General features: G+C 36.0%; 1 long non-coding RNA gene across 1 annotated transcript in view; it reads left to right on the forward strand.

Annotated features, from left to right (window-relative positions):
• The window catches only part of LOC309713324, a 179,493-nt gene that overhangs the window by 148,949 nt on the left and 5,470 nt on the right, over nucleotides 1-25,074 (forward strand). The gene's annotated exons all lie outside the window — the stretch shown is intronic.

Here is a 25,074-nt window from a genome sequence, read left to right on the forward strand (position 1 = left end):
CATAAACATGTTTGTCTGAGTCTTCTATCAAAAGTTACAGCGATTTATATGAAGTTGTTCAAAAACGCTTTATTTCGCCAAGACAATGCGTTTCTCACTGTTACATGCATTTGAATGGGAAACTCGCCTGAAACAAAGTATAGGTTTTCATTATGTGAATAATTTTAAAATCTTAGCTCAAACGGCTGCAAAACCTGTTTGCCCAGCACGGGGATATTGAGTTCTATAAGATAAAGCCATAAACATGTTTGTCTGAGTCTTCTATCAAAAGTTACAGCGATTTATATGAAGTTGTTCAAAAACGCTTTATTTCGCCAAGACAATGGGTTTCTCACTGTTACATGCATTTGAATGGGAAACTCGCCTGAAACAAAGTATAGGTTTTCATTATGTGAATAATTTTAAAATCTTAGCTCAAACGGCTGCAAAACCTGTTTGCCCAGCACGGGGATATTGAGTTCTATAAGATAAAGCCATAAACATGTTTGTCTGAGTCTTCTATCAAAAGTTACAGCGATTTATATGAAGTTGTTCAAAAACGCTTTATTTCGCCAAGACAGTGTGTTTCTCACTGTTACATGCATTTGAATGGGAAACTCGCCTGAAACAACGTATAGGTTTTCATTATGTGAATAATTTTAAAATCTTAGCTCAAACGGCTGCAAAACCTGTTTGCCCAGCACGGGGATATTGAGTTCTATAAGATAAAGCCATAAACATGTTTGTCTGAGTCTTCTATCAAAAGTTACAGCGATTTATATGAAGTTGTTCAAAAACGCTTTATTTCGCCAAGACAATGCGTTTCTCACTGTTACATGCATTTGAATGGGAAACTCGCCTGAAACAAAGTATAGGTTTTCATTATGTGAATAATTTTAAAATCTTAGCTCAAACGGCTGCAAAACCTGTTCTGTTTGCCCAGCACGGGGATATTGAGTTCTATAAGATAAAGCCATAAACATGTTTGTCTGAGTCTTCTATCAAAAGTTACAGCGATTTATATGAAGTTGTTCAAAAACGCTTTATTTCGCCAAGACAGTGTGTTTCTCACTGTTACATGCATTTGAATGGGAAACTCGCCTGAAACAAAGTATAGGTTTTCATTATGTGAATAATTTTAAAATCTTAGCTCAAACGGCTGCAAAACCTGTTTGCCCAAGCACGGGGATATTGAGTTCTATAAGATAAAGCCATAAACATGTTTGTCTGAGTCTTCTATCAAAAGTTACAGCGATTTATATGAAGTTGTTCAAAAACGCTTTATTTCGCCAAGACAATGCGTTTCTCACTGTTACATGCATTTGAATGGGAAACTCGCCTGAAACAAAGTATAGGTTTTCATTATGTGAATAATTTTAAAATCTTAGCTCAAATGGCTGCAAAACCTGTTTGCCCAGCACGGGGATATTGAGTTCTATAAGATAAAGCCATAAACATGTTTGTCTGAGTCTTCTATCAAAAGTTACAGCGATTTATATGAAGTTGTTCAAAAACGCTTTATTTCGCCAAGACAATGCGTTTCTCACTGTTACATGCATTTGAATGGGAAACTCGCCTGAAACAAAGTATAGGTTTTCATTATGTGAATAATTTTAAAATCTTAGCTCAAATGGCTGCAAAACCTGTTTGCCCAGCACGGGGATATTGAGTTCTATAAGATAAAGCCATAAACATGTTTGTCTGAGTCTTCTATCAAAAGTTACAGCGATTTATATGAAGTTGTTCAAAAACGCTTTATTTCGCCAAGACAATGCGTTTCTCACTGTTACATGCATTTGAATGGGAAACTCGCCTGAAACAAAGTATAGGTTTTCATTATGTGAATAATTTTAAAATCTTAGCTCAAACGGCTGCAAAACCTGTTTGCCCAGCACGGGGATATTGAGTTCTATAAGATAAAGCCATAAACATGTTTGTCTGAGTCTTCTATCAAAAGTTACAGCGATTTATATGAAGTTGTTCAAAAACGCTTTATTTCGCCAAGACAATGCGTTTCTCACTGTTACATGCATTTGAATGGGAAACTCGCCTGAAACAAAGTATAGGTTTTCATTATGTGAATAATTTTAAAATCTTAGCTCAAACGGCTGCAAAACCTGTTCTGTTTGCCCAGCACGGGGATATTGAGTTCTATAAGATAAAGCCATAAACATGTTTGTCTGAGTCTTCTATCAAAAGTTACAGCGATTTATATGAAGTTGTTCAAAAACGCTTTATTTCGCCAAGACAGTGTGTTTCTCACTGTTACATGCATTTGAATGGGAAACTCGCCTGAAACAAAGTATAGGTTTTCATTATGTGAATAATTTTAAAATCTTAGCTCAAACGGCTGCAAAACCTGTTTGCCCAAGCACGGGGATATTGAGTTCTATAAGATAAAGCCATAAACATGTTTGTCTGAGTCTTCTATCAAAAGTTACAGCGATTTATATGAAGTTGTTCAAAAACGCTTTATTTCGCCAAGACAATGCGTTTCTCACTGTTACATGCATTTGAATGGGAAACTCGCCTGAAACAAAGTATAGGTTTTCATTATGTGAATAATTTTAAAATCTTAGCTCAAATGGCTGCAAAACCTGTTTGCCCAGCACGGGGATATTGAGTTCTATAAGATAAAGCCATAAACATGTTTGTCTGAGTCTTCTATCAAAAGTTACAGCGATTTATATGAAGTTGTTCAAAAACGCTTTATTTCGCCAAGACAATGCGTTTCTCACTGTTACATGCATTTGAATGGGAAACTCGCCTGAAACAAAGTATAGGTTTTCATTATGTGAATAATTTTAAAATCTTAGCTCAAATGGCTGCAAAACCTGTTTGCCCAGCACGGGGATATTGAGTTCTATAAGATAAAGCCATAAACATGTTTGTCTGAGTCTTCTATCAAAAGTTACAGCGATTTATATGAAGTTGTTCAAAAACGCTTTATTTCGCCAAGACAATGCGTTTCTCACTGTTACATGCATTTGAATGGGAAACTCGCCTGAAACAAAGTATAGGTTTTCATTATGTGAATAATTTTAAAATCTTAGCTCAAACGGCTGCAAAACCTGTTTGCCCAGCACGGGGATATTGAGTTCTATAAGATAAAGCCATAAACATGTTTGTCTGAGTCTTCTATCAAAAGTTACAGCGATTTATATGAAGTTGTTCAAAAACGCTTTATTTCGCCAAGACAATGGGTTTCTCACTGTTACATGCATTTGAATGGGAAACTCGCCTGAAACAAAGTATAGGTTTTCATTATGTGAATAATTTTAAAATCTTAGCTCAAACGGCTGCAAAACCTGTTTGCCCAGCACGGGGATATTGAGTTCTATAAGATAAAGCCATAAACATGTTTGTCTGAGTCTTCTATCAAAAGTTACAGCGATTTATATGAAGTTGTTCAAAAACGCTTTATTTCGCCAAGACAGTGTGTTTCTCACTGTTACATGCATTTGAATGGGAAACTCGCCTGAAACAACGTATAGGTTTTCATTATGTGAATAATTTTAAAATCTTAGCTCAAACGGCTGCAAAACCTGTTTGCCCAGCACGGGGATATTGAGTTCTATAAGATAAAGCCATAAACATGTTTGTCTGAGTCTTCTATCAAAAGTTACAGCGATTTATATGAAGTTGTTCAAAAACGCTTTATTTCGCCAAGACAGTGTGTTTCTCACTGTTACATGCATTTGAATGGGAAACTCGCCTGAAACAAAGTATAGGTTTTCATTATGTGAATAATTTTAAAATCTTAGCTCAAACGGCTGCAAAACCTGTTTGCCCAAGCACGGGGATATTGAGTTCTATAAGATAAAGCCATAAACATGTTTGTCTGAGTCTTCTATCAAAAGTTACAGCGATTTATATGAAGTTGTTCAAAAACGCTTTATTTCGCCAAGACAATGCGTTTCTCACTGTTACATGCATTTGAATGGGAAACTCGCCTGAAACAAAGTATAGGTTTTCATTATGTGAATAATTTTAAAATCTTAGCTCAAATGGCTGCAAAACCTGTTTGCCCAGCACGGGGATATTGAGTTCTATAAGATAAAGCCATAAACATGTTTGTCTGAGTCTTCTATCAAAAGTTACAGCGATTTATATGAAGTTGTTCAAAAACGCTTTATTTCGCCAAGACAATGCGTTTCTCACTGTTACATGCATTTGAATGGGAAACTCGCCTGAAACAAAGTATAGGTTTTCATTATGTGAATAATTTTAAAATCTTAGCTCAAACGGCTGCAAAACCTGTTTGCCCAGCACAGGGATATTGAGTTCTATAAGATAAAGCCATAAACATGTTTGTCTGAGTCTTCTATCAAAAGTTACAGCGATTTATATGAAGTTGTTCAAAAACGCTTTATTTCGCCAAGACAATGCGTTTCTCACTGTTACATGCATTTGAATGGGAAACTCGCCTGAAACAAAGTATAGGTTTTCATTATGTGAATAATTTTAAAATCTTAGCTCAAATGGCTGCAAAACCTGTTTGCCCAGCACGGGGATATTGAGTTCTATAAGATAAAGCCATAAACATGTTTGTCTGAGTCTTCTATCAAAAGTTACAGCGATTTATATGAAGTTGTTCAAAAACGCTTTATTTCGCCAAGACAATGCGTTTCTCACTGTTACATGCATTTGAATGGGAAACTCGCCTGAAACAAAGTATAGGTTTTCATTATGTGAATAATTTTAAAATCTTAGCTCAAATGGCTGCAAAACCTGTTTGCCCAGCACGGGGATATTGAGTTCTATAAGATAAAGCCATAAACATGTTTGTCTGAGTCTTCTATCAAAAGTTACAGCGATTTATATGAAGTTGTTCAAAAACGCTTTATTTCGCCAAGACAATGCGTTTCTCACTGTTACATGCATTTGAATGGGAAACTCGCCTGAAACAAAGTATAGGTTTTCATTATGTGAATAATTTTAAAATCTTAGCTCAAACGGCTGCAAAACCTGTTTGCCCAGCACGGGGATATTGAGTTCTATAAGATAAAGCCATAAACATGTTTGTCTGAGTCTTCTATCAAAAGTTACAGCGATTTATATGAAGTTGTTCAAAAACGCTTTATTTCGCCAAGACAATGCGTTTCTCACTGTTACATGCATTTGAATGGGAAACTCGCCTGAAACAACGTATAGGTTTTCATTATGTGAATAATTTTAAAATCTTAGCTCAAACGGCTGCAAAACCTGTTTGCCCAGCACGGGGATATTGAGTTCTATAAGATAAAGCCATAAACATGTTTGTCTGAGTCTTCTATCAAAAGTTACAGCGATTTATATGAAGTTGTTCAAAAACGCTTTATTTCGCCAAGACAATGCGTTTCTCACTGTTACATGCATTTGAATGGGAAACTCGCCTGAAACAAAGTATAGGTTTTCATTATGTGAATAATTTTAAAATCTTAGCTCAAACGGCTGCAAAACCTGTTCTGTTTGCCCAGCACGGGGATATTGAGTTCTATAAGATAAAGCCATAAACATGTTTGTCTGAGTCTTCTATCAAAAGTTACAGCGATTTATATGAAGTTGTTCAAAAACGCTTTATTTCGCCAAGACAGTGTGTTTCTCACTGTTACATGCATTTGAATGGGAAACTCGCCTGAAACAAAGTATAGGTTTTCATTATGTGAATAATTTTAAAATCTTAGCTCAAACGGCTGCAAAACCTGTTTGCCCAAGCACGGGGATATTGAGTTCTATAAGATAAAGCCATAAACATGTTTGTCTGAGTCTTCTATCAAAAGTTACAGCGATTTATATGAAGTTGTTCAAAAACGCTTTATTTCGCCAAGACAATGCGTTTCTCACTGTTACATGCATTTGAATGGGAAACTCGCCTGAAACAAAGTATAGGTTTTCATTATGTGAATAATTTTAAAATCTTAGCTCAAATGGCTGCAAAACCTGTTTGCCCAGCACGGGGATATTGAGTTCTATAAGATAAAGCCATAAACATGTTTGTCTGAGTCTTCTATCAAAAGTTACAGCGATTTATATGAAGTTGTTCAAAAACGCTTTATTTCGCCAAGACAATGCGTTTCTCACTGTTACATGCATTTGAATGGGAAACTCGCCTGAAACAAAGTATAGGTTTTCATTATGTGAATAATTTTAAAATCTTAGCTCAAACGGCTGCAAAACCTGTTTGCCCAGCACAGGGATATTGAGTTCTATAAGATAAAGCCATAAACATGTTTGTCTGAGTCTTCTATCAAAAGTTACAGCGATTTATATGAAGTTGTTCAAAAACGCTTTATTTCGCCAAGACAATGCGTTTCTCACTGTTACATGCATTTGAATGGGAAACTCGCCTGAAACAAAGTATAGGTTTTCATTATGTGAATAATTTTAAAATCTTAGCTCAAATGGCTGCAAAACCTGTTTGCCCAGCATGGGGATATTGAGTTCTATAAGATAAAGCCATAAACATGTTTGTCTGAGTCTTCTATCAAAAGTTACAGCGATTTATATGAAGTTGTTCAAAAACGCTTTATTTCGCCAAGACAATGCGTTTCTCACTGTTACATGCATTTGAATGGGAAACTCGCCTGAAACAACGTATAGGTTTTCATTATGTGAATAATTTTAAAATCTTAGCTCAAACGGCTGCAAAACCTGTTTGCCCAGCACGGGGATATTGAGTTCTATAAGATAAAGCCATAAACATGTTTGTCTGAGTCTTCTATCAAAAGTTACAGCGATTTATATGAAGTTGTTCAAAAACGCTTTATTTCGCCAAGACAATGCGTTTCTCACTGTTACATGCATTTGAATGGGAAACTCGCCTGAAACAAAGTATAGGTTTTCATTATGTGAATAATTTTAAAATCTTAGCTCAAACGGCTGCAAAACCTGTTCTGTTTGCCCAGCACGGGGATATTGAGTTCTATAAGATAAAGCCATAAACATGTTTGTCTGAGTCTTCTATCAAAAGTTACAGCGATTTATATGAAGTTGTTCAAAAACGCTTTATTTCGCCAAGACAGTGTGTTTCTCACTGTTACATGCATTTGAATGGGAAACTCGCCTGAAACAAAGTATAGGTTTTCATTATGTGAATAATTTTAAAATCTTAGCTCAAACGGCTGCAAAACCTGTTTGCCCAAGCACGGGGATATTGAGTTCTATAAGATAAAGCCATAAACATGTTTGTCTGAGTCTTCTATCAAAAGTTACAGCGATTTATATGAAGTTGTTCAAAAACGCTTTATTTCGCCAAGACAATGCGTTTCTCACTGTTACATGCATTTGAATGGGAAACTCGCCTGAAACAAAGTATAGGTTTTCATTATGTGAATAATTTTAAAATCTTAGCTCAAATGGCTGCAAAACCTGTTTGCCCAGCACGGGGATATTGAGTTCTATAAGATAAAGCCATAAACATGTTTGTCTGAGTCTTCTATCAAAAGTTACAGCGATTTATATGAAGTTGTTCAAAAACGCTTTATTTCGCCAAGACAATGCGTTTCTCACTGTTACATGCATTTGAATGGGAAACTCGCCTGAAACAAAGTATAGGTTTTCATTATGTGAATAATTTTAAAATCTTAGCTCAAACGGCTGCAAAACCTGTTTGCCCAGCACAGGGATATTGAGTTCTATAAGATAAAGCCATAAACATGTTTGTCTGAGTCTTCTATCAAAAGTTACAGCGATTTATATGAAGTTGTTCAAAAACGCTTTATTTCGCCAAGACAATGCGTTTCTCACTGTTACATGCATTTGAATGGGAAACTCGCCTGAAACAAAGTATAGGTTTTCATTATGTGAATAATTTTAAAATCTTAGCTCAAATGGCTGCAAAACCTGTTTGCCCAGCACGGGGATATTGAGTTCTATAAGATAAAGCCATAAACATGTTTGTCTGAGTCTTCTATCAAAAGTTACAGCGATTTATATGAAGTTGTTCAAAAACGCTTTATTTCGCCAAGACAATGCGTTTCTCACTGTTACATGCATTTGAATGGGAAACTCGCCTGAAACAAAGTATAGGTTTTCATTATGTGAATAATTTTAAAATCTTAGCTCAAATGGCTGCAAAACCTGTTTGCCCAGCACGGGGATATTGAGTTCTATAAGATAAAGCCATAAACATGTTTGTCTGAGTCTTCTATCAAAAGTTACAGCGATTTATATGAAGTTGTTCAAAAAAAACTTTATTTCGCCAAGACAATGCGTTTCTCACTGTTACATGCATTTGAATGGGAAACTCGCCTGAAACAAAGTATAGGTTTTCATTATGTGAATAATTTTAAAATCTTAGCTCAAATGGCTGCAAAACCTGTTTGCCCAGCACGGGGATATTGAGTTCTATAAGATAAAGCCATAAACATGTTTGTCTGAGTCTTCTATCAAAAGTTACAGCGATTTATATGAAGTTGTTCAAAAACGCTTTATTTCGCCAAGACAATGCGTTTCTCACTGTTACATGCATTTGAATGGGAAACTCGCCTGAAACAAAGTATAGGTTTTCATTATGTGAATAATTTTAAAATCTTAGCTCAAACGGCTGCAAAACCTGTTTGCCCAGCACAGGGATATTGAGTTCTATAAGATAAAGCCATAAACATGTTTGTCTGAGTCTTCTATCAAAAGTTACAGCGATTTATATGAAGTTGTTCAAAAACGCTTTATTTCGCCAAGACAATGCGTTTCTCACTGTTACATGCATTTGAATGGGAAACTCGCCTGAAACAAAGTATAGGTTTTCATTATGTGAATAATTTTAAAATCTTAGCTCAAACGGCTGCAAAACCTGTTTGCCCAGCACAGGGATATTGAGTTCTATAAGATAAAGCCATAAACATGTTTGTCTGAGTCTTCTATCAAAAGTTACAGCGATTTATATGAAGTTGTTCAAAAACGCTTTATTTCGCCAAGACAATGCGTTTCTCACTGTTACATGCATTTGAATGGGAAACTCGCCTGAAACAAAGTATAGGTTTTCATTATGTGAATAATTTTAAAATCTTAGCTCAAACGGCTGCAAAACCTGTTTGCCCAGCACAGGGATATTGAGTTCTATAAGATAAAGCCATAAACATGTTTGTCTGAGTCTTCTATCAAAAGTTACAGCGATTTATATGAAGTTGTTCAAAAACGCTTTATTTCGCCAAGACAATGCGTTTCTCACTGTTACATGCATTTGAATGGGAAACTCGCCTGAAACAAAGTATAGGTTTTCATTATGTGAATAATTTTAAAATCTTAGCTCAAACGGCTGCAAAACCTGTTTGCCCAGCACGGGGATATTGAGTTCTATAAGATAAAGCCATAAACATGTTTGTCTGAGTCTTCTATCAAAAGTTACAGCGATTTATATGAAGTTGTTCAAAAACGCTTTATTTCGCCAAGACAATGCGTTTCTCACTGTTACATGCATTTGAATGGGAAACTCGCCTGAAACAACGTATAGGTTTTCATTATGTGAATAATTTTAAAATCTTAGCTCAAACGGCTGCAACCTGTTTGCCCAGCACGGGGATATTGAGTTCTATAAGATAAAGCCATAAACATGTTTGTCTGAGTCTTCTATCAAAAGTTACAGCGATTTATATGAAGTTGTTCAAAAACGCTTTATTTCGCCAAGACAATGCGTTTCTCACTGTTACATGCATTTGAATGGGAAACTCGCCTGAAACAACGTATAGGTTTTCATTATGTGAATAATTTTAAAATCTTAGCTCAAACGGCTGCAAAACCTGTTTGCCCAGCACGGGGATATTGAGTTCTATAAGATAAAGCCATAAACATGTTTGTCTGAGTCTTCTATCAAAAGTTACAGCGATTTATATGAAGTTGTTCAAAAACGCTTTATTTCGCCAAGACAATGCGTTTCTCACTGTTACATGCATTTGAATGGGAAACTCGCCTGAAACAAAGTATAGGTTTTCATTATGTGAATAATTTTAAAATCTTAGCTCAAACGGCTGCAAAACCTGTTTGCCCAGCACGGGGATATTGAGTTCTATAAGATAAAGCCATAAACATGTTTGTCTGAGTCTTCTATCAAAAGTTACAGCGATTTATATGAAGTTGTTCAAAAACGCTTTATTTCGCCAAGACAATGCGTTTCTCACTGTTACATGCATTTGAATGGGAAACTCGCCTGAAACAACGTATAGGTTTTCATTATGTGAATAATTTTAAAATCTTAGCTCAAACGGCTGCAAAACCTGTTCTGTTTGCCCAGCACGGGGATATTGAGTTCTATAAGATAAAGCCATAAACATGTTTGTCTGAGTCTTCTATCAAAAGTTACAGCGATTTATATGAAGTTGTTCAAAAACGCTTTATTTCGCCAAGACAATGCGTTTCTCACTGTTACATGCATTTGAATGGGAAACTCGCCTGAAACAACGTATAGGTTTTCATTATGTGAATAATTTTAAAATCTTAGCTCAAACGGCTGCAAAACCTGTTTGCCCAGCACGGGGATATTGAGTTCTATAAGATAAAGCCATAAACATGTTTGTCTGAGTCTTCTATCAAAAGTTACAGCGATTTATATGAAGTTGTTCAAAAACGCTTTATTTCGCCAAGACAATGCGTTTCTCACTGTTACATGCATTTGAATGGGAAACTCGCCTGAAACAAAGTATAGGTTTTCATTATGTGAATAATTTTAAAATCTTAGCTCAAACGGCTGCAAAACCTGTTTGCCCAGCACGGGGATATTGAGTTCTATAAGATAAAGCCATAAACATGTTTGTCTGAGTCTTCTATCAAAAGTTACAGCGATTTATATGAAGTTGTTCAAAAACGCTTTATTTCGCCAAGACAATGGGTTTCTCACTGTTACATGCATTTGAATGGGAAACTCGCCTGAAACAAAGTATAGGTTTTCATTATGTGAATAATTTTAAAATCTTAGCTCAAACGGCTGCAAAACCTGTTTGCCCAGCACGGGGATATTGAGTTCTATAAGATAAAGCCATAAACATGTTTGTCTGAGTCTTCTATCAAAAGTTACAGCGATTTATATGAAGTTGTTCAAAAACGCTTTATTTCGCCAAGACAGTGTGTTTCTCACTGTTACATGCATTTGAATGGGAAACTCGCCTGAAACAACGTATAGGTTTTCATTATGTGAATAATTTTAAAATCTTAGCTCAAACGGCTGCAAAACCTGTTTGCCCAGCACGGGGATATTGAGTTCTATAAGATAAAGCCATAAACATGTTTGTCTGAGTCTTCTATCAAAAGTTACAGCGATTTATATGAAGTTGTTCAAAAACGCTTTATTTCGCCAAGACAGTGTGTTTCTCACTGTTACATGCATTTGAATGGGAAACTCGCCTGAAACAAAGTATAGGTTTTCATTATGTGAATAATTTTAAAATCTTAGCTCAAACGGCTGCAAAACCTGTTTGCCCAAGCACGGGGATATTGAGTTCTATAAGATAAAGCCATAAACATGTTTGTCTGAGTCTTCTATCAAAAGTTACAGCGATTTATATGAAGTTGTTCAAAAACGCTTTATTTCGCCAAGACAATGCGTTTCTCACTGTTACATGCATTTGAATGGGAAACTCGCCTGAAACAAAGTATAGGTTTTCATTATGTGAATAATTTTAAAATCTTAGCTCAAATGGCTGCAAAACCTGTTTGCCCAGCACGGGGATATTGAGTTCTATAAGATAAAGCCATAAACATGTTTGTCTGAGTCTTCTATCAAAAGTTACAGCGATTTATATGAAGTTGTTCAAAAAAAACTTTATTTCGCCAAGACAATGCGTTTCTCACTGTTACATGCATTTGAATGGGAAACTCGCCTGAAACAAAGTATAGGTTTTCATTATGTGAATAATTTTAAAATCTTAGCTCAAATGGCTGCAAAACCTGTTTGCCCAGCACGGGGATATTGAGTTCTATAAGATAAAGCCATAAACATGTTTGTCTGAGTCTTCTATCAAAAGTTACAGCGATTTATATGAAGTTGTTCAAAAACGCTTTATTTCGCCAAGACAATGCGTTTCTCACTGTTACATGCATTTGAATGGGAAACTCGCCTGAAACAAAGTATAGGTTTTCATTATGTGAATAATTTTAAAATCTTAGCTCAAACGGCTGCAAAACCTGTTTGCCCAGCACAGGGATATTGAGTTCTATAAGATAAAGCCATAAACATGTTTGTCTGAGTCTTCTATCAAAAGTTACAGCGATTTATATGAAGTTGTTCAAAAACGCTTTATTTCGCCAAGACAATGCGTTTCTCACTGTTACATGCATTTGAATGGGAAACTCGCCTGAAACAAAGTATAGGTTTTCATTATGTGAATAATTTTAAAATCTTAGCTCAAACGGCTGCAAAACCTGTTTGCCCAGCACAGGGATATTGAGTTCTATAAGATAAAGCCATAAACATGTTTGTCTGAGTCTTCTATCAAAAGTTACAGCGATTTATATGAAGTTGTTCAAAAACGCTTTATTTCGCCAAGACAATGCGTTTCTCACTGTTACATGCATTTGAATGGGAAACTCGCCTGAAACAAAGTATAGGTTTTCATTATGTGAATAATTTTAAAATCTTAGCTCAAACGGCTGCAAAACCTGTTTGCCCAGCACAGGGATATTGAGTTCTATAAGATAAAGCCATAAACATGTTTGTCTGAGTCTTCTATCAAAAGTTACAGCGATTTATATGAAGTTGTTCAAAAACGCTTTATTTCGCCAAGACAATGCGTTTCTCACTGTTACATGCATTTGAATGGGAAACTCGCCTGAAACAAAGTATAGGTTTTCATTATGTGAATAATTTTAAAATCTTAGCTCAAACGGCTGCAAAACCTGTTTGCCCAGCACGGGGATATTGAGTTCTATAAGATAAAGCCATAAACATGTTTGTCTGAGTCTTCTATCAAAAGTTACAGCGATTTATATGAAGTTGTTCAAAAACGCTTTATTTCGCCAAGACAATGCGTTTCTCACTGTTACATGCATTTGAATGGGAAACTCGCCTGAAACAACGTATAGGTTTTCATTATGTGAATAATTTTAAAATCTTAGCTCAAACGGCTGCAACCTGTTTGCCCAGCACGGGGATATTGAGTTCTATAAGATAAAGCCATAAACATGTTTGTCTGAGTCTTCTATCAAAAGTTACAGCGATTTATATGAAGTTGTTCAAAAACGCTTTATTTCGCCAAGACAATGCGTTTCTCACTGTTACATGCATTTGAATGGGAAACTCGCCTGAAACAACGTATAGGTTTTCATTATGTGAATAATTTTAAAATCTTAGCTCAAACGGCTGCAAAACCTGTTTGCCCAGCACGGGGATATTGAGTTCTATAAGATAAAGCCATAAACATGTTTGTCTGAGTCTTCTATCAAAAGTTACAGCGATTTATATGAAGTTGTTCAAAAACGCTTTATTTCGCCAAGACAATGCGTTTCTCACTGTTACATGCATTTGAATGGGAAACTCGCCTGAAACAAAGTATAGGTTTTCATTATGTGAATAATTTTAAAATCTTAGCTCAAACGGCTGCAAAACCTGTTTGCCCAGCACGGGGATATTGAGTTCTATAAGATAAAGCCATAAACATGTTTGTCTGAGTCTTCTATCAAAAGTTACAGCGATTTATATGAAGTTGTTCAAAAACGCTTTATTTCGCCAAGACAATGCGTTTCTCACTGTTACATGCATTTGAATGGGAAACTCGCCTGAAACAACGTATAGGTTTTCATTATGTGAATAATTTTAAAATCTTAGCTCAAACGGCTGCAAAACCTGTTCTGTTTGCCCAGCACGGGGATATTGAGTTCTATAAGATAAAGCCATAAACATGTTTGTCTGAGTCTTCTATCAAAAGTTACAGCGATTTATATGAAGTTGTTCAAAAACGCTTTATTTCGCCAAGACAATGCGTTTCTCACTGTTACATGCATTTGAATGGGAAACTCGCCTGAAACAACGTATAGGTTTTCATTATGTGAATAATTTTAAAATCTTAGCTCAAACGGCTGCAAAACCTGTTTGCCCAGCACGGGGATATTGAGTTCTATAAGATAAAGCCATAAACATGTTTGTCTGAGTCTTCTATCAAAAGTTACAGCGATTTATATGAAGTTGTTCAAAAACGCTTTATTTCGCCAAGACAATGCGTTTCTCACTGTTACATGCATTTGAATGGGAAACTCGCCTGAAACAAAGTATAGGTTTTCATTATGTGAATAATTTTAAAATCTTAGCTCAAACGGCTGCAAAACCTGTTTGCCCAGCACGGGGATATTGAGTTCTATAAGATAAAGCCATAAACATGTTTGTCTGAGTCTTCTATCAAAAGTTACAGCGATTTATATGAAGTTGTTCAAAAACGCTTTATTTCGCCAAGACAATGGGTTTCTCACTGTTACATGCATTTGAATGGGAAACTCGCCTGAAACAAAGTATAGGTTTTCATTATGTGAATAATTTTAAAATCTTAGCTCAAACGGCTGCAAAACCTGTTTGCCCAGCACGGGGATATTGAGTTCTATAAGATAAAGCCATAAACATGTTTGTCTGAGTCTTCTATCAAAAGTTACAGCGATTTATATGAAGTTGTTCAAAAACGCTTTATTTCGCCAAGACAGTGTGTTTCTCACTGTTACATGCATTTGAATGGGAAACTCGCCTGAAACAACGTATAGGTTTTCATTATGTGAATAATTTTAAAATCTTAGCTCAAACGGCTGCAAAACCTGTTTGCCCAGCACGGGGATATTGAGTTCTATAAGATAAAGCCATAAACATGTTTGTCTGAGTCTTCTATCAAAAGTTACAGCGATTTATATGAAGTTGTTCAAAAACGCTTTATTTCGCCAAGACAGTGTGTTTCTCACTGTTACATGCATTTGAATGGGAAACTCGCCTGAAACAAAGTATAGGTTTTCATTATGTGAATAATTTTAAAATCTTAGCTCAAACGGCTGCAAAACCTGTTTGCCCAAGCACGGGGATATTGAGTTCTATAAGATAAAGCCATAAACATGTTTGTCTGAGTCTTCTATCAAAAGTTACAGCGATTTATATGAAGTTGTTCAAAAACGCTTTATTTCGCCAAGACAATGCGTTTCTCACTGTTACATGCATTTGAATGGGAAACTCGCCTGAAACAAAGTATAGGTTTTCATTATGTGAATAATTTTAAAATCTTAGCTCAAACGGCTGCAAAACCTGTTCTGTTTGCCCAGCACGGGGATATTGAGTTCTATAAGATAAAGCCATAAACATGTTTGTCTGAGTCTTCTATCAAAAGTTACAGCGATTTATATGAAGTTGTTCAAAAACGCTTTATTTCGCCAAGACAGTGTGTTTCTCACTGTTACATGCATTTGAATGGGAAACTCGCCTGAAACAAAGTATAGGTTTTCATTATGTGAATAATTTTAAAATCTTAGCTCAAACGGCTGCAAAACCTGTTTGCCCAAGCACGGGGATATTGAGTTCTATAAGATAAAGCCATAAACATGTTTGTCTGAGTCTTCTATCAAAAGTTACAGCGATTTATATGAAGTTGTTCAAAAACGCTTTATTTCGCCAAGACAATGCGTTTCTCACTGTTACATGCATTTGAATGGGAAACTCGCCTGAAACAAAGTATAGGTTTTCATTATGTGAATAATTTTAAAATCTTAGCTCAAATGGCTGCAAAACCTGTTTGCCCAGCACGGGGATATTGAGTTCTATAAGATAAAGCCATAAACATGTTTGTCTGAGTCTTCTATCAAAAGTTACAGCGATTTATATGAAGTTGTTCAAAAACGCTTTATTTCGCCAAGACAATGCGTTTCTCACTGTTACATGCATTTGAATGGGAAACTCGCCTGAAACAACGTATAGGTTTTCATTATGTGAATAATTTTAAAATCTTAGCTCAAACGGCTGCAAAACCTGTTTGCCCAGCACGGGGATATTGAGTTCTATAAGATAAAGCCATAAACATGTTTGTCTGAGTCTTCTATCAAAAGTTACAGCGATTTATATGAAGTTGTTCAAAAACGCTTTATTTCGCCAAGACAATGCGTTTCTCACTGTTACATGCATTTGAATGGGAAACTCGCCTGAAACAAAGTATAGGTTTTCATTATGTGAATAATTTTAAAATCTTAGCTCAAACGGCTGCAAAACCTGTTTGCCCAGCACGGGGATATTGAGTTCTATAAGATAAAGCCATAAACATGTTTGTCTGAGTCTTCTATCAAAAGTTACAGCGATTTATATGAAGTTGTTCAAAAACGCTTTATTTCGCCAAGACAATGCGTTTCTCACTGTTACATGCATTTGAATGGGAAACTCGCCTGAAACAACGTATAGGTTTTCATTATGTGAATAATTTTAAAATCTTAGCTCAAACGGCTGCAAAACCTGTTCTGTTTGCCCAGCACGGGGATATTGAGTTCTATAAGATAAAGCCATAAACATGTTTGTCTGAGTCTTCTATCAAAAGTTACAGCGATTTATATGAAGTTGTTCAAAAACGCTTTATTTCGCCAAGACAATGCGTTTCTCACTGTTACATGCATTTGAATGGGAAACTCGCCTGAAACAAAGTATAGGTTTTCATTATGTGAATAATTTTAAAATCTTAGCTCAAACGGCTGCAAAACCTGTTTGCCCAGCACGGGGATATTGAGTTCTATAAGATAAAGCCATAAACATGTTTGTCTGAGTCTTCTATCAAAAGTTACAGCGATTTATATGAAGTTGTTCAAAAACGCTTTATTTCGCCAAGACAATGCGTTTCTCACTGTTACATGCATTTGAATGGGAAACTCGCCTGAAACAAAGTATAGGTTTTCATTATGTGAATAATTTTAAAATCTTAGCTCAAACGGCTGCAAAACCTGTTTGCCCAGCACGGGGATATTGAGTTCTATAAGATAAAGCCATAAACATGTTTGTCTGAGTCTTCTATCAAAAGTTACAGCGATTTATATGAAGTTGTTCAAAAACGCTTTATTTCGCCAAGACAATGCGTTTCTCACTGTTACATGCATTTGAATGGGAAACTCGCCTGAAACAAAGTATAGGTTTTCATTATGTGAATAATTTTAAAATCTTAGCTCAAACGGCTGCAAAACCTGTTTGCCCAGCACGGGGATATTGAGTTCTATAAGATAAAGCCATAAACATGTTTGTCTGAGTCTTCTATCAAAAGTTACAGCGATTTATATGAAGTTGTTCAAAAACGCTTTATTTCGCCAAGACAATGCGTTTCTCACTGTTACATGCATTTGAATGGGAAACTCGCCTGAAACAAAGTATAGGTTTTCATTATGTGAATAATTTTAAAATCTTAGCTCAAACGGCTGCAAAACCTGTTTGCCCAGCACAGGGATATTGAGTTCTATAAGATAAAGCCATAAACATGTTTGTCTGAGTCTTCTATCAAAAGTTACAGCGATTTATATGAAGTTGTTCAAAAACGCTTTATTTCGCCAAGACAATGCGTTTCTCACTGTTACATGCATTTGAATGGGAAACTCGCCTGAAACAAAGTATAGGTTTTCATTATGTGAATAATTTTAAAATCTTAGCTCAAACGGCTGCAAAACCTCTTCTGTTTGCCCAGCACGGGGATATTGAGTTCTATAAGATAAAGCCATAAACATGTTTGTCTGAGTCTTCTATCAAAAGTTACAGCGATTTATATGAAGTTGTTCAAAAACGCTTTATTTCGCCAAGACAGTGTGTTTCTCACTGTTACATGCATTTGAATGGGAAACTCGCCTGAAACAAAGTATAGGTTTTCATTATGTGAATAATTTTAAAATCTTAGCTCAAACGGCTGCAAAACCTGTTCTGTTTGCCCAGAACGGGGATATTGAGTTCTATAAGATAAAGCCATAAACATGTTTGTCTGAGTCTTCTATCAAAAGTTACAGCGATTTATATGAAGTTGTTCAAAAACGCTTTATTTCGCCAAGACAATGCGTTTCTCACTGTTACATGCATTTGAATGGGAAACTCGCCTGAAACAACGTATAGGTTTTCATTATGTGAATAATTTTAAAATCTTAGCTCAAACGGCTGCAAAACCTGTTTGCCCAGCACGGGGATATTGAGTTCTATAAGATAAAGCCATAAACATGTTTGTCTGAGTCTTCTATCAAAAGTTACAGCGATTTATATGAAGTTGTTCAAAAACGCTTTATTTCGCCAAGACAATGCGTTTCTCACTGTTACATGCATTTGAATGGGAAACTCGCCTGAAACAAAGTATAGGTTTTCATTATGTGAATAATTTTAAAATCTTAGCTCAAACGGCTGCAAAACCTGTTTGCCCAGCACGGGGATATTGAGTTCTATAAGATAAAGCCATAAACATGTTTGTCTGAGTCTTCTATCAAAAGTTACAGCGATTTATATGAAGTTGTTCAAAAAAAACTTTATTTCGCCAAGACAATGCGTTTCTCACTGTTACATGCATTTGAATGGGAAACTCGCCTGAAACAAAGTATAGGTTTTCATTATGTGAATAATTTTAAAATCTTAGCTCAAACGGCTGCAAAACCTGTTTGCCCAGCACGGGGATATTGAGTTCTATAAGATAAAGCCATAAACATGTTTGTCTGAGTCTTCTATCAAAAGTTACAGCGATTTATATGAAGTTGTTCAAAAACGCTTTATTTCGCCAAGACAATGCGTTTCTCACTGTTACATGCATTTGAATGGGAAACTCGCCTGAAACAAAGTATAGGTTTTCATTATGTGAATAATTTTAAAATCTTAGCTCAAACGGCTGCAAAACCTGTTTGCCCAAGCACGGGGATATTGAGTTCTATAAGATAAAACCATAAACATGTTTGTCTGAGTCTTCTATCAAAAGTTACAGCGATTTATATGAAGTTGTTCAAAAACGCTTTATTTCGCCAAGACAATGCGTTTCTCACTGTTACATGCATTTGAATGGGAAACTCGCCTGAAACAAAGTATAGGTTTTCATTATGTGAATAATTTTAAAATCTTAGCTCAAACGGCTGCAAAACCTGTTCTGTTTGCCCAGCACGGGGATATTGAGTTCTATAAGATAAAGCCATAAACATGTTTGTCTGAGTCTTCTATCAAAAGTTACAGCGATTTATATGAAGTTGTTCAAAAACGCTTTATTTCGCCAAGACAATGCGTTTCTCACTGTTACATGCATTTGAATGGGAAACTCGCCTGAAACAAAGTATAGGTTTTCATTATGTGAATAATTTTAAAATCTTAGCTCAAACGGCTGCAAAACCTGTTTGCCCAGCACGGGGATATTGAGTTCTATAAGATAAAGCCATAAACATGTTTGTCTGAGTCTTCTATCAAAAGTTACAGCGATTTATATGAAGTTGTTCAAAAACGCTTTATTTCGCCAAGACAATGCGTTTCTCACTGTTACATGCATTTGAATGGGAAACTCGCCTGAAACAACGTATAGGTTTTCATTATGTGAATAATTTTAAAATCTTAGCTCAAACGGCTGCAACCTGTTTGCCCAGCACGGGGATATTGAGTTCTATAAGATAAAGCCATAAACATGTTTGTCTGAGTCTTCTATCAAAAGTTACAGCGATTTATATGAAGTTGTTCAAAAACGCTTTATTTCGCCAAGACAATGCGTTTCTCACTGTTACATGCATTTGAATGGGAAACTCGCCTGAAACAACGTATAGGTTTTCATTATGTGAATAATTTTAAAATCTTAGCTCAAACGGCTGCAAAACCTGTTTGCCCAGCACGGGGATATTGAGTTCTATAAGATAAAGCCATAAACATGTTTGTCTGAGTCTTCTATCAAAAGTTACAGCGATTTATATGAAGTTGTTCAAAAACGCTTTATTTCGCCAAGACAATGCGTTTCTCACTGTTACATGCATTTGAATGGGAAACTCGCCTGAAACAAAGTATAGGTTTTCATTATGTGAATAATTTTAAAATCTTAGCTCAAACGGCTGCAAAACCTGTTTGCCCAGCACGGGGATATTGAGTTCTATAAGATAAAGCCATAAACATGTTTGTCTGAGTCTTCTATCAAAAGTTACAGCGATTTATATGAAGTTGTTCAAAAACGCTTTATTTCGCCAAGACAATGCGTTTCTCACTGTTACATGCATTTGAATGGGAAACTCGCCTGAAACAACGTATAGGTTTTCATTATGTGAATAATTTTAAAATCTTAGCTCAAACGGCTGCAAAACCTGTTCTGTTTGCCCAGCACGGGGATATTGAGTTCTATAAGATAAAGCCATAAACATGTTTGTCTGAGTCTTCTATCAAAAGTTACAGCGATTTATATGAAGTTGTTCAAAAACGCTTTATTTCGCCAAGACAATGCGTTTCTCACTGTTACATGCATTTGAATGGGAAACTCGCCTGAAACAAAGTATAGGTTTTCATTATGTGAATAATTTTAAAATCTTAGCTCAAACGGCTGCAAAACCTGTTTGCCCAGCACGGGGATATTGAGTTCTATAAGATAAAGCCATAAACATGTTTGTCTGAGTCTTCTATCAAAAGTTACAGCGATTTATATGAAGTTGTTCAAAAACGCTTTATTTCGCCAAGACAATGCGTTTCTCACTGTTACATGCATTTGAATGGGAAACTCGCCTGAAACAACGTATAGGTTTTCATTATGTGAATAATTTTAAAATCTTAGCTCAAACGGCTGCAAAACCTGTTCTGTTTGCCCAGCACGGGGATATTGAGTTCTATAAGATAAAGCCATAAACATGTTTGTCTGAGTCTTCTATCAAAAGTTACAGCGATTTATATGAAGTTGTTCAAAAACGCTTTATTTCGCCAAGACAATGCGTTTCTCACTGTTACATGCATTTGAATGGGAAACTCGCCTGAAACAAAGTATAGGTTTTCATTATGTGAATAATTTTAAAATCTTAGCTCAAACGGCTGCAAAACCTGTTTGCCCAGCACGGGGATATTGAGTTCTATAAGATAAAGCCATAAACATGTTTGTCTGAGTCTTCTATCAAAAGTTACAGCGATTTATATGAAGTTGTTCAAAAACGCTTTATTTCGCCAAGACAATGCGTTTCTCACTGTTACATGCATTTGAATGGGAAACTCGCCTGAAACAAAGTATAGGTTTTCATTATGTGAATAATTTTAAAATCTTAGCTCAAACGGCTGCAAAACCTGTTTGCCCAGCACGGGGATATTGAGTTCTATAAGATAAAGCCATAAACATGTTTGTCTGAGTCTTCTATCAAAAGTTACAGCGATTTATATGAAGTTGTTCAAAAACGCTTTATTTCGCCAAGACAATGCGTTTCTCACTGTTACATGCATTTGAATGGGAAACTCGCCTGAAACAAAGTATAGGTTTTCATTATGTGAATAATTTTAAAATCGTAGCTCAAACGGCTGCAAAACCTCTTCTGTTTGCCCAGCACGGGGATATTGAGTTCTATAAGATAAAGCCATAAACATGTTTGTCTGAGTCTTCTATCAAAAGTTACAGCGATTTATATGAAGTTGTTCAAAAACGCTTTATTTCGCCAAGACAGTGTGTTTCTCACTGTTACATGCATTTGAATGGGAAACTCGCCTGAAACAAAGTATAGGTTTTCATTATGTGAATAATTTTAAAATCTTAGCTCAAACGGCTGCAAAACCTGTTCTGTTTGCCCAGAACGGGGATATTGAGTTCTATAAGATAAAGCCATAAACATGTTTGTCTGAGTCTTCTATCAAAAGTTACAGCGATTTATATGAAGTTGTTCAAAAACGCTTTATTTCGCCAAGACAATGCGTTTCTCACTGTTACATGCATTTGAATGGGAAACTCGCCTGAAACAACGTATAGGTTTTCATTATGTGAATAATTTTAAAATCTTAGCTCAAACGGCTGCAAAACCTGTTTGCCCAGCACGGGGATATTGAGTTCTATAAGATAAAGCCATAAACATGTTTGTCTGAGTCTTCTATCAAAAGTTACAGCGATTTATATGAAGTTGTTCAAAAACGCTTTATTTCGCCAAGACAATGCGTTTCTCACTGTTACATGCATTTGAATGGGAAACTCGCCTGAAACAAAGTATAGGTTTTCATTATGTGAATAATTTTAAAATCTTAGCTCAAACGGCTGCAAAACCTGTTTGCCCAGCACGGGGATATTGAGTTCTATAAGATAAAGCCATAAACATGTTTGTCTGAGTCTTCTATCAAAAGTTACAGCGATTTATATGAAGTTGTTCAAAAAAAACTTTATTTCGCCAAGACAATGCGTTTCTCACTGTTACATGCATTTGAATGGGAAACTCGCCTGAAACAAAGTATAGGTTTTCATTATGTGAATAATTTTAAAATCTTAGCTCAAACGGCTGCAAAACCTGTTTGCCCAGCACGGGGATATTGAGTTCTATAAGATAAAGCCATAAACATGTTTGTCTGAGTCTTCTATCAAAAGTTACAGCGATTTATATGAAGTTGTTCAAAAACGCTTTATTTCGCCAAGACAATGCGTTTCTCACTGTTACATGCATTTGAATGGGAAACTCGCCTGAAACAACGTATAGGTTTTCATTATGTGAATAATTTTAAAATCTTAGCTCAAACGGCTGCAAAACCTGTTTGCCCAGCACGGGGATATTGAGTTCTATAAGATAAAGCCATAAACATGTTTGTCTGAGTCTTCTATCAAAAGTTACAGCGATTTATATGAAGTTGTTCAAAAACGCTTTATTTCGCCAAGACAATGCGTTTCTCACTGTTACATGCATTTGAATGGGAAACTCGCCTGAAACAAAGTATAGGTTTTCATTATGTGAATAATTTTAAAATCTTAGCTCAAACGGCTGCAAAACCTGTTTGCCCAGCACGGGGATATTGAGTTCTATAAGATAAAGCCATAAACATGTTTGTCTGAGTCTTCTATCAAAAGTTACAGCGATTTATATGAAGTTGTTCAAAAACGCTTTATTTCGCCAAGACAATGCGTTTCTCACTGTTACATGCATTTGAATGGGAAACTCGCCTGAAACAAAGTATAGGTTTTCATTATGTGAATAATTTTAAAATCTTAGCTCAAACGGCTGCAAAACCTGTTCTGTTTGCCCAGCACGGGGATATTGAGTTCTATAAGATAAAGCCATAAACATGTTTGTCTGAGTCTTCTATCAAAAGTTACAGCGATTTATATGAAGTTGTTCAAAAACGCTTTATTTCGCCAAGACAATGCGTTTCTCACTGTTACATGCATTTGAATGGGAAACTCGCCTGAAACAAAGTATAGGTTTTCATTATGTGAATAATTTTAAAATCTTAGCTCAAACGGCTGCAAAACCTGTTCTGTTTGCCCAGCACGGGGATATTGAGTTCTATAAGATAAAGCCATAAACATGTTTGTCTGAGTCTTCTATCAAAAGTTACAGCGATTTATATGAAGTTGTTCAAAAACGCTTTATTTCGCCAAGACAATGCGTTTCTCACTGTTACATGCATTTGAATGGGAAACTCGCCTGAAACAAAGTATAGGTTTTCATTATGTGAATAATTTTAAAATCTTAGCTCAAACGGCTGCAAAACCTGTTCTGTTTGCCCAGCACGGGGATATTGAGTTCTATAAGATAAAGCCATAAACATGTTTGTCTGAGTCTTCTATCAAAAGTTACAGCGATTTATATGAAGTTGTTCAAAAACGCTTTATTTCGCCAAGACAGTGTGTTTCTCACTGTTACATGCATTTGAATGGGAAACTCGCCTGAAACAAAGTATAGGTTTTCATTATGTGAATAATTTTAAAATCTTAGCTCAAACGGCTGCAAAACCTGTTTGCCCAGCACAGGGATATTGAGTTCTATAAGATAAAGCCATAAACATGTTTGTCTGAGTCTTCTATCAAAAGTTACAGCGATTTATATGAAGTTGTTCAAAAACGCTTTATTTCGCCAAGACAATGCGTTGCTCACTGTTACATGCATTTGAATGGGAAACTCGCCTGAGACAAAGCATAGGTTTTCATTATGTGAATAATTTTAAAATCTTAGCTCAAACGGCTGCAAAACCTGTTCTGTTTGCCCAGAACGGGGATATTGAGTTCTATAAGATAAAGCCATAAACATGTTTGTCTGAGTCTTCTATCAAAAGTTACAGCGATTTATATGAAGTTGTTCAAAAACGCTTTATTTCGCCAAGACAATGCGTTTCTCACTGTTACATGCATTTGAATGGGAAACTCGCCTGAAACAACGTATAGGTTTTCATTATGTGAATAATTTTAAAATCTTAGCTCAAACGGCTGCAAAACCTGTTTGCCCAGCACGGGGATATTGAGTTCTATAAGATAAAGCCATAAACATGTTTGTCTGAGTCTTCTATCAAAAGTTACAGCGATTTATATGAAGTTGTTCAAAAACGCTTTATTTCGCCAAGACAGTGGGTTTTAGAGTCTTCATCATTAAATCTCTGGTTGCTTCATTTTTCTATCCTATATCAGATATTTTAAAGGTTATCTTAGGTAAAGTTCCATTCTCATGGTGAGGCAAAGTGCTTTATGTGTGTGTGTGCCCGTGTCATGAACGGCTATAAAAGGCCTATAATTAAAGAACAAAGCGGGGTTTGAGTTCGAGTTGCGGCAGACTGTCACTACTTGTAAATGGAACGCAGCCTTCCTACGGCGGACAGCTAATAACAGGAATCGGACGCGGTCCAGCCAAGTCCACAGCAACCACCATAGCAACCGCCTAGCATGACCTTAAAAACATATTCTGTCTCCATAACTATCAAAATCGTGAAATGATTTGCAAAGTGTGAAAGTGTTACAGCTGCAGAGAGCTATGGCGGTATCTATGGAAGCTGTTTACATAGCTAATAATATACGATGTAACCATGGAGACAGTCAGTCACTTGAGCTAGCGGTGCATGTTTACTACAGTGAATAAGGTGATTGAGTGCACAGCGTCCACACTCTGCAGGGGGTAAAGACATTACTTCAATATTGTTTTATATTGATATATATTAGCCTTCTGTTGACCATCACCTCAGGTTCACCATTACAGTTTCAGATTACAGATGCACACTGTCTAAACACATTCAAAAACTCATGTCTCAGAAATAAGCACAGCTGTTCATGTTTGTCATTAGAGTTT

Source organism: Aulonocara stuartgranti (assembly GCF_965226115.1).
Source record: "Aulonocara stuartgranti genome assembly, chromosome: 8".
Lineage (NCBI taxonomy): Eukaryota > Metazoa > Chordata > Actinopteri > Cichliformes > Cichlidae > Aulonocara > Aulonocara stuartgranti.